This window comes from Sceloporus undulatus, chromosome 1, assembly GCF_019175285.1.
Source record: "Sceloporus undulatus isolate JIND9_A2432 ecotype Alabama chromosome 1, SceUnd_v1.1, whole genome shotgun sequence".
Classification (NCBI taxonomy): domain Eukaryota; kingdom Metazoa; phylum Chordata; class Lepidosauria; order Squamata; family Phrynosomatidae; genus Sceloporus; species Sceloporus undulatus.
Genome location: NC_056522.1, coordinates 55321581 through 55335037, shown reverse-complemented (window position 1 = coordinate 55335037; position 13457 = coordinate 55321581). Strand labels below are relative to the sequence as shown.

The 13457-nt window shown below is 40.9% G+C and overlaps 1 protein-coding gene across 5 annotated transcripts in view; it reads left to right on the top strand.

The window, feature by feature from the left end:
- Positions 1 to 8649, top strand: part of TMEM151B (transmembrane protein 151B) — a 34647-nt gene extending 25998 nt beyond the window's left edge. For all 5 annotated transcript variants that reach the window (XR_006101439.1, XR_006101440.1, XR_006101438.1 and 2 more), the window contains one exon: positions 6868 to 8649. The gene's annotated coding sequence lies outside the window, so the exon portion shown is untranslated. The remainder of the gene's footprint in view (positions 1 to 6867) is intronic.
- Positions 8650 to 13457: the final 4808 nt, after the last annotated feature.

Below are 13457 nucleotides of genomic sequence, written 5' to 3'. Positions count from 1 at the left end.
TTTCCTTTTCAGAAGGAAAACATGAAGTTGACTAGTTTGCTCCAATTTAGCACTTCTATCTGATATAGAATATTTCATGCTCCATCAGACTGAAATCTGTGTTAAGAACAAGGTGGGTAGGTTAAGGGGAAACAAGTGGGAAAAAGTGGGACAATAAACAAAATGAAAAATATAGCTCTTAGTGTGCTAGGGCCTTGAAAAGCTCAGAGCAGTGAGGTGGAAGTCTTCTTGCAGCTTCACACATTCTTTGTGCTGATCAGAAATAAAAAGATGAATGCTGCTTCCAACCCTGTGGTTTATTAATCAGCCTGACACTCATTTTTCCCTCAACTACTTCTCACTGCTTTAGTTTGTGCATTTAGTTTGTTTCTCTTTGTCTCTTTGGGTAATCTGCATTCTGAAATCTAATCAAGTAGGGTTTAATTTGGGCCTTCATGAGGCACAGTTTAAACCAGGAGTGGGAAACATGTGCCCTGCCAAATGTTGTACATCAATCCCCAGCTGTCTTTACTTGGATAGCCAGTGGGAAGGGAAATCCAGTAACATCTAAAGGACTTCTCCCCTTCTCCATCCCTGGACTTTAAACAGTGGCTGTACTCCTCCGCTCCATATGCTGACCTTGCACAATTGATCTGAATGGAAGGGGTAGAATCTCACAGATTATATCAGAGATAATGTGTGGCTCTCTAGATGTTGTTGGATACAACTCACATCAGGTTTGGCAGGCATAACCAGTGGTGAATATCATGGGAGTTGCAATGTAGCAACAGTTCAAGGGCCACACATTCCCCACCTCTATCTAGGATGAGAGATCTGGTGGAAGGAAGACAGATTTTAACCAGCTGGTGAAGCAGCTGAAACTGGACTTTGTGTCAACTTAAAGTGTGCAGGGGTGGTGTGGTAGCAAGAGGAAGAATTTGGAGGCAGCCCTGTGAATATTTCTGGGTACTGTATGCACTAATAAGGATTTTCCCTGCCCCTTTAACCACGAGAAGATATACTTTATCAGCCTCATGGGCATAACTTTTCACATATCTTCTCCATTATATTATTATTCATTACCATTATCCATTATTCATTCAAACAATTGGTTTCTATCATATTTAAAATTTAAACAAGTTGAGTTGTGTTGGTCTTTATTATCTGTCTTATTTGACTCTATAGTCATACCAGTTTCTTATTTTTTTAAAATATTTTTAATTTAAATTATAATTCATAGAGTTGATGAATACAACACAACAATAATTGCACTTGTACATAGTTATATCAGTTTCTTTTCTTATTTTAAGGTTCTCGTTAGCTTTGATAAAATACAGAAGTTTACTTAGAGCATTTTTGACAAGAAACCCCCACCCTCAATTAATTTAAAATAGCAGTATACTGATATAGGTGACAAAAGAAGAATTGAATTTGGCTTTCTAATTTTTTTGCACTATTTTCCATTAGTCCTGGCAGGTATGAAGAAATAGATACTAAAATCAAAAATAAAATCCAGCTCACTCATATGCAGTGATTACATCATATGAAATTGCATATTTCATGCAGAGTGCTCTATTTGGTACACAATTTGATGACTGGAGGAACTTGGTTTCATTTTAAAATAGGATAAGCTTTAGTCCTCATGGTTGCACATGCATCATATTATAATATGCAAGTTGTATTCTTAAGCTGACATTAGAAATCAAATGGCATTTTGTTTTTGGAGTCTGAAGGAGGAGAGACCTGTCTGACACCATTTCCCTCCAACTGATACATGTTTCCCCTTTGTCAGTTTTTTCCACAATCAGCAGTCTAACCCCTACCCTTTATGGACCTAAATTGCACAAATTAAGAAAAAATATTATTTCCCCTAAAACTGGCACAATTCAGAGCCTGAATAGAATGTTTAGTGTCCTTATTGTCATGCCTATACTTTTTGGGTAGAAATTACTCCCAGCCCTAAAGGACAGAGTAGCTGCTTGTTTAGATGGAAACCTGCAGTGCATGCTTTCAACTTGAGAGTGGGTGTCCAGTTCTGTGAGATATCTTCCATTGACTTCAGTAGATCCTGTATGTTTTTAGGATTAAGATGTAGACGGGTAATACCCAGAGAACAAAGAAGTGAATGTTGTTTTTGTTATTAAATACCCTCAGGTTGACCCTGACTCATAGTGACCCTGTGTATGACACATCTCTAAGACCCCCCTGTCTTCCACTGTTCTGCTTAGGTCCTGCAAATTCTTGCCTGTGACCTCCCTGATTGAGCCTATCCATTTGGTTGGGGTCTTCCTCTCTTTTTGCTGCCTTCTATCTTCCCTAGCATTATCGTCTTTTCTAATGAGTTGTGTGTTCTCATCATTTGGCTTAAGTACAACAGCCTCAATTTGATCATCTTGGCTTCTAGGGGTATTTCCAGCTTGATCTGTTCAAGGATTCATTTGTATGTCTTTTTGGCCATCCACAATATCTTCAGCACTCTTCTCCAGCACCACGTCTCAAATGATTTTCTTTTCATCCCCTTTCTTCACTGTCCAGCTCTCATATCTATATATGGTGATGGGTAATACAATGTCTTGGATGGCTCTGACTATACTGTTCAATAGTATATCTTTGCTCTTTAAGATCTTGTCTAGTTGTGAATATAAGTACAGTAGCTAAAAGCAAAGGAAGATCTTCACCTCACATGCTTCATAATCGTCAGCCATGGTAGTCAGCAGTAGCATGGAGGCTTGTATAAATGCTGTGATCGACAGCATTACTTTATTGTGCTGTTAGATAAGCCCACCCAATAATGCAAGTTACATCGCTTTCTTGCACTGCTGTCTAAAGCAAGGATGAAAAAAGCTGGGTCTTCCAGATCTTTGAATTGCAGCTCCCACAATCCCTTGTTGTTTTTAACTGTCATCAAGCCAACTTTGACTTATGGCGACTCTATGAATGCTAGACCTCCAGGATCCCACACATCAACAGCTCTGCTCAGGTCTTGCAGACTGAGGGCCATGGCTTCCTTGATTGAGTCTATCCATCTGTAATGCAGTCTTCCTCATTTTCTGCTGCCTTCTACCTTACTAAGCATTATTGTCTTTTCTAATATCTCACAAAGTACAAATTCCAGAATTCCATAGCATTGAGCCATGGCAGTCAAACTGCATTAATTCTGCAGTGTAGATGTAGCCCAAGTCTAACCCAACATTATGTACAATGTATTCAGTGTTTTTAAAAAAACATATTTATTGAATTTATATGCTGCCTTTCTCCTGGTGTGGGACCCAAGGCAGTTTGGAGACAGCCAATACTCTCATGTTTCCCATGATAAAAAGGACTGTCTTCTCACTCTGTTTCTGCCCATTATCATCATAATGGCTACTCCCCATCCTATGCTATCCGTGTAATGCATTTTATTCCTTTTCCCGGCAGCAGGCAAATTGCTTTTAAAAAAGACTGCAGGCTTCAAATAAAAAGCTACAAAACTCATAAATGCCTCCCTCTCTGATAAAAAGGAAACTGGCCCTCACTCTTGCTTTACCCCCAAAGTAACCTCACCCATAGAGGGCCCATCAAAGGCAGTCAGCTTTTTAATTCCCTTTCAAAAGGGGACAGGTGATTCTCTTGCTTTTCAGGTAGAAGCTGGCACAATACCTAGGGCCTAGTTCTGAAGAGGAGACAGGTCTGTGGAGCAGGCAGCAGTTCATAGGGGATAGAGGCAGCAGCAGGAAGCAAGCAGGCAGGCAACAGACTTTTCTCTTTCCTCGGATGGAGGAAGTACTGTTCTTGCTTTTCTGGTATGTGGACTCCATAATAGTGTGATAAAATGCAGCCTTACCTGCCCCCCTCTCCCAATTGGAAACCATTCTTTTTCTTATTCGGTCCTAACAGTATCCTCTTGTTATGCATCAAGACAATAAAATCCTGTGGCACACCCATTTAAGAGCAATCCATAGTTTTCATGATCTACACAATCAAAGACTTCACTATAATCTATGGCACTTTATAGGCCGCCCAAAACAGCGGTCTTCCGGCGCCCGTGTTTATTGCGTGAGGGAACCGCAGCAGACAAACTGCGCAGCAGACAAACTGCAAAAAGCGGGTTCTTCTTGCTGTGCCGTTGTGACGTCGCAAGGCGCCAATGGCCCCCCTGCTGCATCACAAGGGCGCCGAGACATGCGGACGCTAGGCGTCCATCACGTCAAAATGGCAGCGCCCATCTGTATAGATTCCGTCAGGAAGTGCCGCCCCTGCGCGTAACGACGACACCCAATAGGGCCCGTCGGGAACGCACCTATAACACAGAGACTGATTTTCTTCTGAAATTCTTTGGTGTGCTCCATTATCCAAAGTATGTTTGCAATATCATCTCACCATTTCTTTTCTGAACTTACCTTGGACATTTGGCATTTCTCACTCCTTGTATGGTAAATGTTTTGGCTGTAAAATAGTTTCATGGAGGAGGGAAAATGGGCGGTGTTTCATGATACTTGGATAGATATCTAAGGGCCTTTCAACTGACCTAAGTTTAAAAGGGACAAATACAAGAAATGGAAAAATGAGGGAAATCTTCAAGGAGGAGTTCGAGCAAATAGTCAGCACAGAAGGAGATCAGGCTTGCTAGAGAGGTTAAAAACAATTAAAAAGTGAGGGATGTTGTTATGCCATAGCAAAAGGAAGAACAAGGAAATGGTAGGGCTATTGCATGGAGAAGATGGCGAAATACTAACGGGATGGAGAAAAGGCAGAACTACTCAACACCTATTTGCCTCAGTCTTCTGCCCCCAAAAGAAAAAGGGTGTTCAAACCTAGGGGAAATGGAGCAGATGATGCTGTTGGGGAAATGCAGCACATAATGAGTGCAGGAATACCTGGCAACTCTAAATAAATTCAAGTCTCCAGGGACAAGTGAACTACTTCCAAGGGTATTAAAAGAACTGGCAGTGATAATCTCAGAACCATTGGCAATAATCTTTGAGAACTCCTGGAGATCAGGAGAAGTCCCAGCAGATTGGAGGAGAGCAAATGTTGACCCTAACAAATACCAGACAGTCAGCCCAACATCAATACCAGGAAATGCTCTAGTCTAGTTCAGTAAACAGACAGACTGTAAGCACTGAGGAAGGAATATTGTGATCACTAAAACATGGGTTTCCCAAAACAAGTCGTGCCAGACCTGTCTTATCTTATCTCCCCTTTGTTAGAGTTACAAGCTTGGTAGATAATGGGATGTAGCATTCCTTGATTTCAGGAAGGCCTTTGACATGGTTCCTCTACTATATATTTTTGCAAACAAGCTAGTAAAATGTGGTCTTGGCAGTGCTGTTGTCAGGTGGATTTGTAATTGGTTGACCAATTGAACCCAAAGGGTGCTCACTATTGGCTTCTCTTCATACCCCAGAGGGCAGGATCAGAATTCAAAATAATCTTAACAGATTATACAGCTGGGCCAAAATTAACAAAATGAATTTCAACAGGGAGAAATATACAATACTACAGTTAAGCAGGAAAAAACCCGAAATGCATAGATATAGCATGGGTGACACATGGCTTGACAACAGTACGTGTAAAAGGAATCTAGGAGTCTTATTAGACCACATGCTGAACATGGGTGAACAGTGTGATGCAGCAGCTAAAAAGGTCAATGTGATTCTAGGGTGCATTAATAGGTGTATCATGTCTAGATCAAGGTAAGTAATCGTTCTACTCTATTCTGCTTTGGTCGGACCTCACCTGGAATATTGTGTTCAATTCTGGGTACCACAATTCAAAAAGGATATTGACAAGCTCTAACATGTCCAGAGAGGACAACCAAAATGGTAAAAGGTTTGGAAATCTTCCCCTATGAGGTGTGGCTGCTGCTACTATAAACATTATTTAATAGTGTATACTGTTACCTAAAGAACAGGTAGGGGAGACCAGCTGTCACTGACACTTCAGATGTTGGGCAAATTAGCTTTGTGAAAGGCTTGGGGGGGTGGAGCTGAGGGTGACACAGAACATACATAGAGTGAGGGCATGTATGCAGGCTGGGCTGTATGTGCAGCAGCTAGGTTTTGAGGTCATATTGATGCCTTAAAATTAGCCAGAAGTGATGGGCTATCTAGCCAGTAGCAGAGCCTTGAATGGCTTATACTAGGAATCTGCAGTGGGATTCCAGACTGGTTGATGGTATTAACAAAAGCAACTGTTGGATCAGGATAGCCCTGAGAAGGGTAGATGGAGAAGTTGGGGTGAGATCGCAAGTGGTGCCGTGAAGTGTTCCTTTGTTTCAGGTTTCAAAAGGAAATGTAGAATGTTTGGGGGAAGGATGAAGCACTTTAGATTTAATAGCTTTATTTACTTGGATGTCCACTTGCTTAGGGAAGCAGTTCCTTTTTCTTGGTAACTTGACCTTTTCATTGTTCCTGAAAGGTCATGGATCTCTCAAAAACATGGTATTTCCAAATATGTCCTGCTTGCAGACTCTTTATCGGCAGGCAACCAGTTTGCCACTATGTGTTGGCAGCCAGGATCTACTGGAGTAGAAAGCCTATTGGTCTGACCCAGCAGGTTCTTATGTTACTTGTGATCAACAAGTTCCATTCATTTCATTGGTCTACTGTAAGTAGAAGCAACAGTGGATTTAGCTCAGAGGATAGATTGTGTCTACAGAACAACTAGAAGTGTCATGCAAAAGACTACTAGCTGGCTAACATGTATTTCCTGATGATCTGTTGCCACTCAGCTTATACATACTTAATGGAGAAGTAAGTCTAACTATGTTCAGTGCTGCTTACACATCGAAAAATGTATAGGAGTGCAGTGTTAACTGTAATTATGTACTTGGCCTTCAAGTAATAGTCTTTGAAGATACAATCTAATTTACTAACCTGTTCTGTTTTTTTTTCTTTTATATTGGAGTCTGTGATCCCGCTATGAAGAAGAGGCGTGCTGTGCCATGCCCAGACTTTAATCTTCTCAATGCCATCAGAAGGAAAACAATCATGAGATCTAATTTCTGATAGATTGGCCTTCCTAGTCAAGATGTGACATCTCCATAGTCCAATGACTGAGACAAATATAGAAGAATTACTGCTTCTGTTAGCATTCTGTTTTGTTCCTCTGCTTACTTTGTTTGTCTTATGATGGAGCTGTACCATTATGATGTCCCATGGGGAGTTGGGGAGGGGTGTCTTTCTGCAATCTGTAACAGTTTCTTCTGACAAAACAGCATTTACCCAACTATACAACACTTCCAGGAACAGCTGAAGATTTGTGACTGGTGGGTGCCATTTTAACAAGCAAACTTCTGTTATAAGCACAACCTTTTACATATTTGTTCTGCACATATCCACGCTAACTAGGTAAGAACATATGTTCCTCCAGAATAACCACACATTCTTGAAAAGTTATAAATTTTGTGGATTGTCTGCAATAGTTTTTTTTTAACTGATTTGCAAAAGTCACAAAGTGATGAAGACTATGGTGATCTACACACATACTTGGAAATCTTTTGCTTTTCAGCAGCATGAATTGGTTCTGCTGCATTCGCAGCCACACATGTATAGAGGGAGGATATAGCTAGAATGTGTCCACATGATTTAGTATCCATATCACTTACACAGCTCAAATATTCCCTAGCAGCACCATCAGCTGATACCTAATGAGTCTTGATGCTGGACAGCATCCCATTAATCAATCAAGGTGAAAAATGCTTGTTTGAAAAACAAGGCTTAGAGGCACAAACTAGTCTCCAGAGGCAAGCACATTCATAAGGACCAGATGATAAAACAGTATGAGATTATTTTTAGTTTTGGTTTTTCCCTCTCACTGGGCAACAGTGTAGTGAGAAAATACACAATGAGGTGTGGATGAGTGATACAAAAGAGCTTTTCCATGTCTGCCTTTTAGAGCTTTGTATAAGCTGAATTCCATGGTTTTTATAACACAATCTATATTTTTTTTAATGTTTTATCCAACTCGATTAAATTACAAGTTATGGACCAGAAAGGCAACAAAACACAGCAACTTAAATTTGCTGTCTTGGAGGCATTTCATTTGAGTGTTACAGTGGAGAGTAGACATGCATGACTGATGTTTGTTCTGGGAAACTACAGAGGATAAAATATCCATAGACACATTGGAGAAACAAAATCACTCTGTACTTTGGTGCAAGATGTTAAAGCATCAAGCTGGCTATGTTTTTTGGTCCATTTCTCATTCTTGTGAATGAAAACCCTGTCTCTTGTTTTGGTCAGGAAGTTGTATTCATTAATGTTTGCTTAAAGGAGGATAGTTCTGCAGTTTTATATTAGTGGTAAACAGGAACAGAGCCCATTGGATAACATATTGGAGAATCTTTAGCACTCTTTGCTCTAGCAAACAAATTTGAACTAAACTGCTATCAGTAAAAGAATCAAACCTTGTAAAATAGTAACATCTTAGCATGGCACCAAGCCAACAAAGAAGGCCCTCTCCCAGAAATCCACACAATTTGTTCACATTGTAGGATACAGAAGAGGTGCCTCTTAGCAGTTCTTAGTATTCAGTAGGTGCAGTGACTAGCCTTTTATCAGGATCTAAAAACAAATGTTGTCCAGTAAGGGAACATTTTCACAGTGAAAAAGTCAGCAGTAGCAGAACATGCCACTAACCATCCTGGGCATAAAATACTGTTTGAAAACACCGAAGTTCTGGACCATGCCAACCACTACCATGTCAGGATGCACAGGGAAGCCATTGAAATCCACAAACACCTGGACAATTTCAACCAGAAAGAAGAAACCCTTAAAGTGAACAAAATTTGGCTACCAGTCCTGAGGAATAGTGAAAGTAAGGACTCAGCAAATACAAATGGGAAACCATTCAGAGTCAGGGGCTTTCCCAGCAGATAATGATCACTGATTAGCAGACATTAATCCTCTTTTGCATTAGCCTCCCAGCCTGAGGCCAGCCATCAGCACAGAACAATACACATGCAAATCACTCCTGCATTCCCAGGCTCACACAGTATATATATACACCCAATTTTTCCAGGCAAAGCATTCTCTGAAGATGCCAGCCACAGATGCTGGCAAAACGTCAGGAAGAAACTTTTCTGGAACATGGCCACATAGCCTGAAAAACCCACAAAAAACTATGGATGCCGGCCATGAACGCCTTCAACTTTACATTAAACCAACAGGGACGCACTCCCTGTCTAGATGCCAGCATAGGTCATCCACCAAGGGTGATAAATGCTCTCTCCATCCCATAAAAGGGCCTGAAATGGATATAGGTAATCTGTCTCATCCAGAAACCCTTGGGGTTACGAAACCACCAAGGCTTACTTGACCTGTTTGTCTCATTTCACACATTTCTTGTTAGTTTTGGATAAAATGTTTGCTGAAATGTATTAATATGCTATTTTTTACATGGTGTAGTCCTATCCCTATTTCCATTTTATTTCTGGCTCTGGTACAAAATTTTATGTTACAGAAGTAATACCTGGGTACATGTCTACTTTGTTAACTGAGGTATACTTGTATAGTCAGTTAAGAGGAGGGAATTTTGAGTCAGAGACTGAAGTGGGGAATTCCTGCAGCTAGATGCAGTCATCTCTCTGGTTTTAACCCTGTTGCTTAATTGTAAGAGCATTTTATTCATTCACTAATTCATTTAAATGCAAAACTAGTTTCTCTCCACTTAATACAATTACCACGGAAAGGACTCTCAGCCCTCTGCTATTTGTAGGTGAGCAAAGAAAGCATAATCAGAGGCTTGTCTTCCCTATCTTCCTATGGCTTCTAATCTGTCACTCTTCTCTCGAAGTCTAGGAACACAGAAAGGTGGATCAGTGTAGCAGCAGAAATATGTCTTCCTCATATACCCTCTGCATGTAAGAGAAGTGTTGGGATGGGAGCAGAGAGGTGTCCTCTTTACAAACAGGGTAGAGGATCTGAGGTGTGTGAAAGTTACTTTAGAAATCTTCCTAAGCAAAGCCTTTTCTTTTGTGAATTAATACCCAGCGTTAGATTAAACCTGGCTTAGTTAACATTTGTGCTTATATTGCACTTCATGCTTAGGTTCTGTATCTAGCACTTGTATCTTAAAGAACTGGAATTTTAACAGGATAAAAGTGGGTTTAGTTGCACCTATCATACAATGTCATGTCCATCCTGTTGCTGACTTGCACTCAGTGCATTGCTGATGTGCACCTTTTCAGTGGCTAGCAAAACCTGTCAATAGGCTCTCAATTGCACTTTTACTCCATGACTGCCTTGGTGCAATAGCCCCCTTCTGGGACAGTTCTGCTGCCCAGTCAGGGTGTGTGAGTGAATGATGATTCTGCTGCTCTCCCCTTTCCCATCACAGCGATCCTGGCTGCCAACACCTCCCCCAAGCCAGTTGCTACTTGCTGTTCAGAAGGTGTTGGCAGCTGAGATGTTTTGTCCCCCCATTTCCTGTCTCCCCCCACCAACTGATTTCGCTTCCCCCACATCCCTACCACCCCTGTGCTGCTGACCTCATTTCCTTCTGCCCTGCCACTTGATCATACTTCACCCCACCATCTGATCTTGCTTCCCTTATCCCTCTGCTCCTAATTTCCTCCCACCCCTGTTGTCTCCACCTGCTCCCCGCTACCTGATCTCACTTCTCCTACCTCTCCACCACCTGATCTATCTTCCCCCCACAGACTTTGCTTCTCCTATCCCTGCTTCCCTCACACTAACCCCTGCTATTGGCCATGCTCCCTCACTGCCAATTGTGCTTCCCCCTTCCCCTGCCCCCAATCTCACTTCCACCTTGCTGCTTGATCTTGCTTCCCCTACTGCCCACCCCCAACTTTGTGAGCTCACTCCCTCCTTCTGCATGCAAAAATGGAGGAAACGGAAGCGAGGTAGTGCAGATACCAGTGCACCATCTAGTGCAGCACCAGTATCAAAGCAGAGGTGTAACAAAGATTGCTTCAATACTGGTATGTTTCTATGTGCTTCAGAAATGCAGTTCCTGCACTACAGAAGCCTCACGTGATAATTTCCTTAGAAAGGATTTGAAAGATCATCTAGTCTAACCCTCTAGTGATAAATGAAATGTCCTACTAGGACACCTCTGATGCCACTACTAAAAATTGTTCCATCACTTTCCAAGGCCGTTTTTTAAACTACACTGGGGAAATGTCAGAAGACCATGTGTGTAGAAGAGCTGTTAACACCACCAACCTTTTATCTCCCTTTTATGATGTGCATTCAGTTCAGAAAAGCAAGAGTTTACCAATGTTTTTTTTAACATGGAATCTGCCTTTCAGACTACAACAGTCTAATGTAGGCTTGTACTTCCTGTCCTAACTTTGTTCTTCAGAGTTCAGATGTCTATAAGCAACTTTGTTAAGCCGTTTCTAACAGGCAAACTTATGGCAGATGGATAGCTCATCCTGAGTTTGTTGCTTAGCTCCAAAGTTTAGATCATGCAAAGAGAAACCTGAGCATTCTGGGAGCACAGAGCAGAAATATCTGTTCTGGTTAGAAGTTGATGGCTGTTTCTTCTTTGGCTTGTAATGACTACCTGGATAGTCAACCTGTATTTTGAGCAGTTTCTAAGATTCACAGTTTCCTGAAATCACAGAAAATATTGGGGTATGTGATTTGTGTCAGCGGTTTTGTGATCTCTCTAAACAGTTTCTCTATTTGTGACAGAGCAGCCATGTATAGCTACTTCAGAATAAGTTGTGAACAGTTAATAAAGCAGCTGATAACAGAAGTTACAATATTAGCCTAAGGCATTTTCATCAACACTCAGCCTGAGGTGCACCAAATTTAAATTTGAGGGCCTTATGGAAATGTTATATTTATATTATGATAACAATTCGGACTAAGATTAGGGGTTTCACTGGTATTTATTTAATGTCATATTTAATTTTATTCTTTTTTATATTTTTAAATTGATGATCAGTCTGATTCTTCAGGATGAAACAGCCTATACACCCAAACAAAGTACATTCCAACAGCTCTCTGAAGCAGAGTTTCAACAAAATCATTTCCATTTTGCAGATGGAACAACTCAGAGAGGTAATGATTTCATCTCTACTAATGAATCTTTCCACGAATATGATTCTGAACTGGTGCTCAAAGCCATAATGCAATCATGAAACAAAAAATAAAATAAAAATAGCCAAATTCTATAGATAACATGAGAGAGGGGCAGTCATCATTATCTCTAGACTCCTGTAGTAGGCAGATATTCATAACAAAATATCAGATCTAGCGTACTCTCAGTACTGCAGAGTTTAAGAGTGATTCCTTGTTTCATTTCTGTAATCATTCACCTGGAGCACATACTTTGGAAGACATAATCACACAAGTCCCAATAGCCTTATAATTCTATCTAGCTCCAGTTTACCAAGTGCAAACAAACAAACACTGACATTTGTTGCTCATTTTAAAGACACATCATTGTCTCACATTGATTTTTTCTGCATTTTCCACTCAGCAGGCAAGGTCCTTTGTGAACATCATGCATATTCATTCTCAGATTAAATTTGACCCTGAAGTTACAGGTCAATCCATACTGGAAGGATCTGTGTTTATCCAGTTTGAGTGGCATGGGGTCTTGGGCCTTTTTCTGGGTGACTGTAAAGATCTCATAATTCAGGTGCACAACATAAATAAAAAAAAAACACACACACAACAATTTTGTAATTTCAATAAATCAGCCTGCCTCAGCATCAAAAGCTAACTGGTTGATGGTCAATAGCCGATGTTCAAGATGCATCTCGGGGATATTTTATAACTGCTGCTATTGGTGTATGCTGGTGCAACCCTGTAGTTCAAGACACTGGAGAGTCCACACATGGGCTAGAAAGGGGCAATCACACTGGTTTGCAAGAACTATGTAGCGCTGCTGTCAAGATCCCTACTACAGCTGCCGCTGCTGTTACTGCTGCCTGAAATAACCTCACACAACTATCCTTTCTGATCTATTATGGCCACAACATCAAGCAGCTAAAAGCCTCATTGGTCAAGGGCTATGCAGGCAGCAGAGCCATGGATGGACACTTGTAGCCATCACACAGAACGACGCAATGGAGGAGATAATATCCAACTCTGACAAACCATTTCAGTGAGCACCGAGAACAGTTTTTACTTTTCAATATGTCAATATGATCTAGCTCTGTTTGTCTGTCTCTCTATATGTACAAACAGTATATCACAATGTTGCCTTTTTGTTGGAATTATCAAAGTAAAAAGATTGTAAACCAAATCGATGTAATAAAAGTTCCAGATGATTCACAGTGTCTGATATGTGTATGCCTCACTTTCTATATACAGTAGAGTTTTGTTCTAGAAGTGCATCACAAAATTGCTGTCACACATACATCCTCTGCAGGTTTAATCTTAGTGGAAACTAGTTGTGTTGGTGTGCAGCAAAACTATACACAGCACATATTGGCTGTTTGCATTGGTGCCTCCTTGTCTAAGCAGGGCTGCATGGCATTTCACTCTCACATTTTGGGATGAACACTCTCACCATTT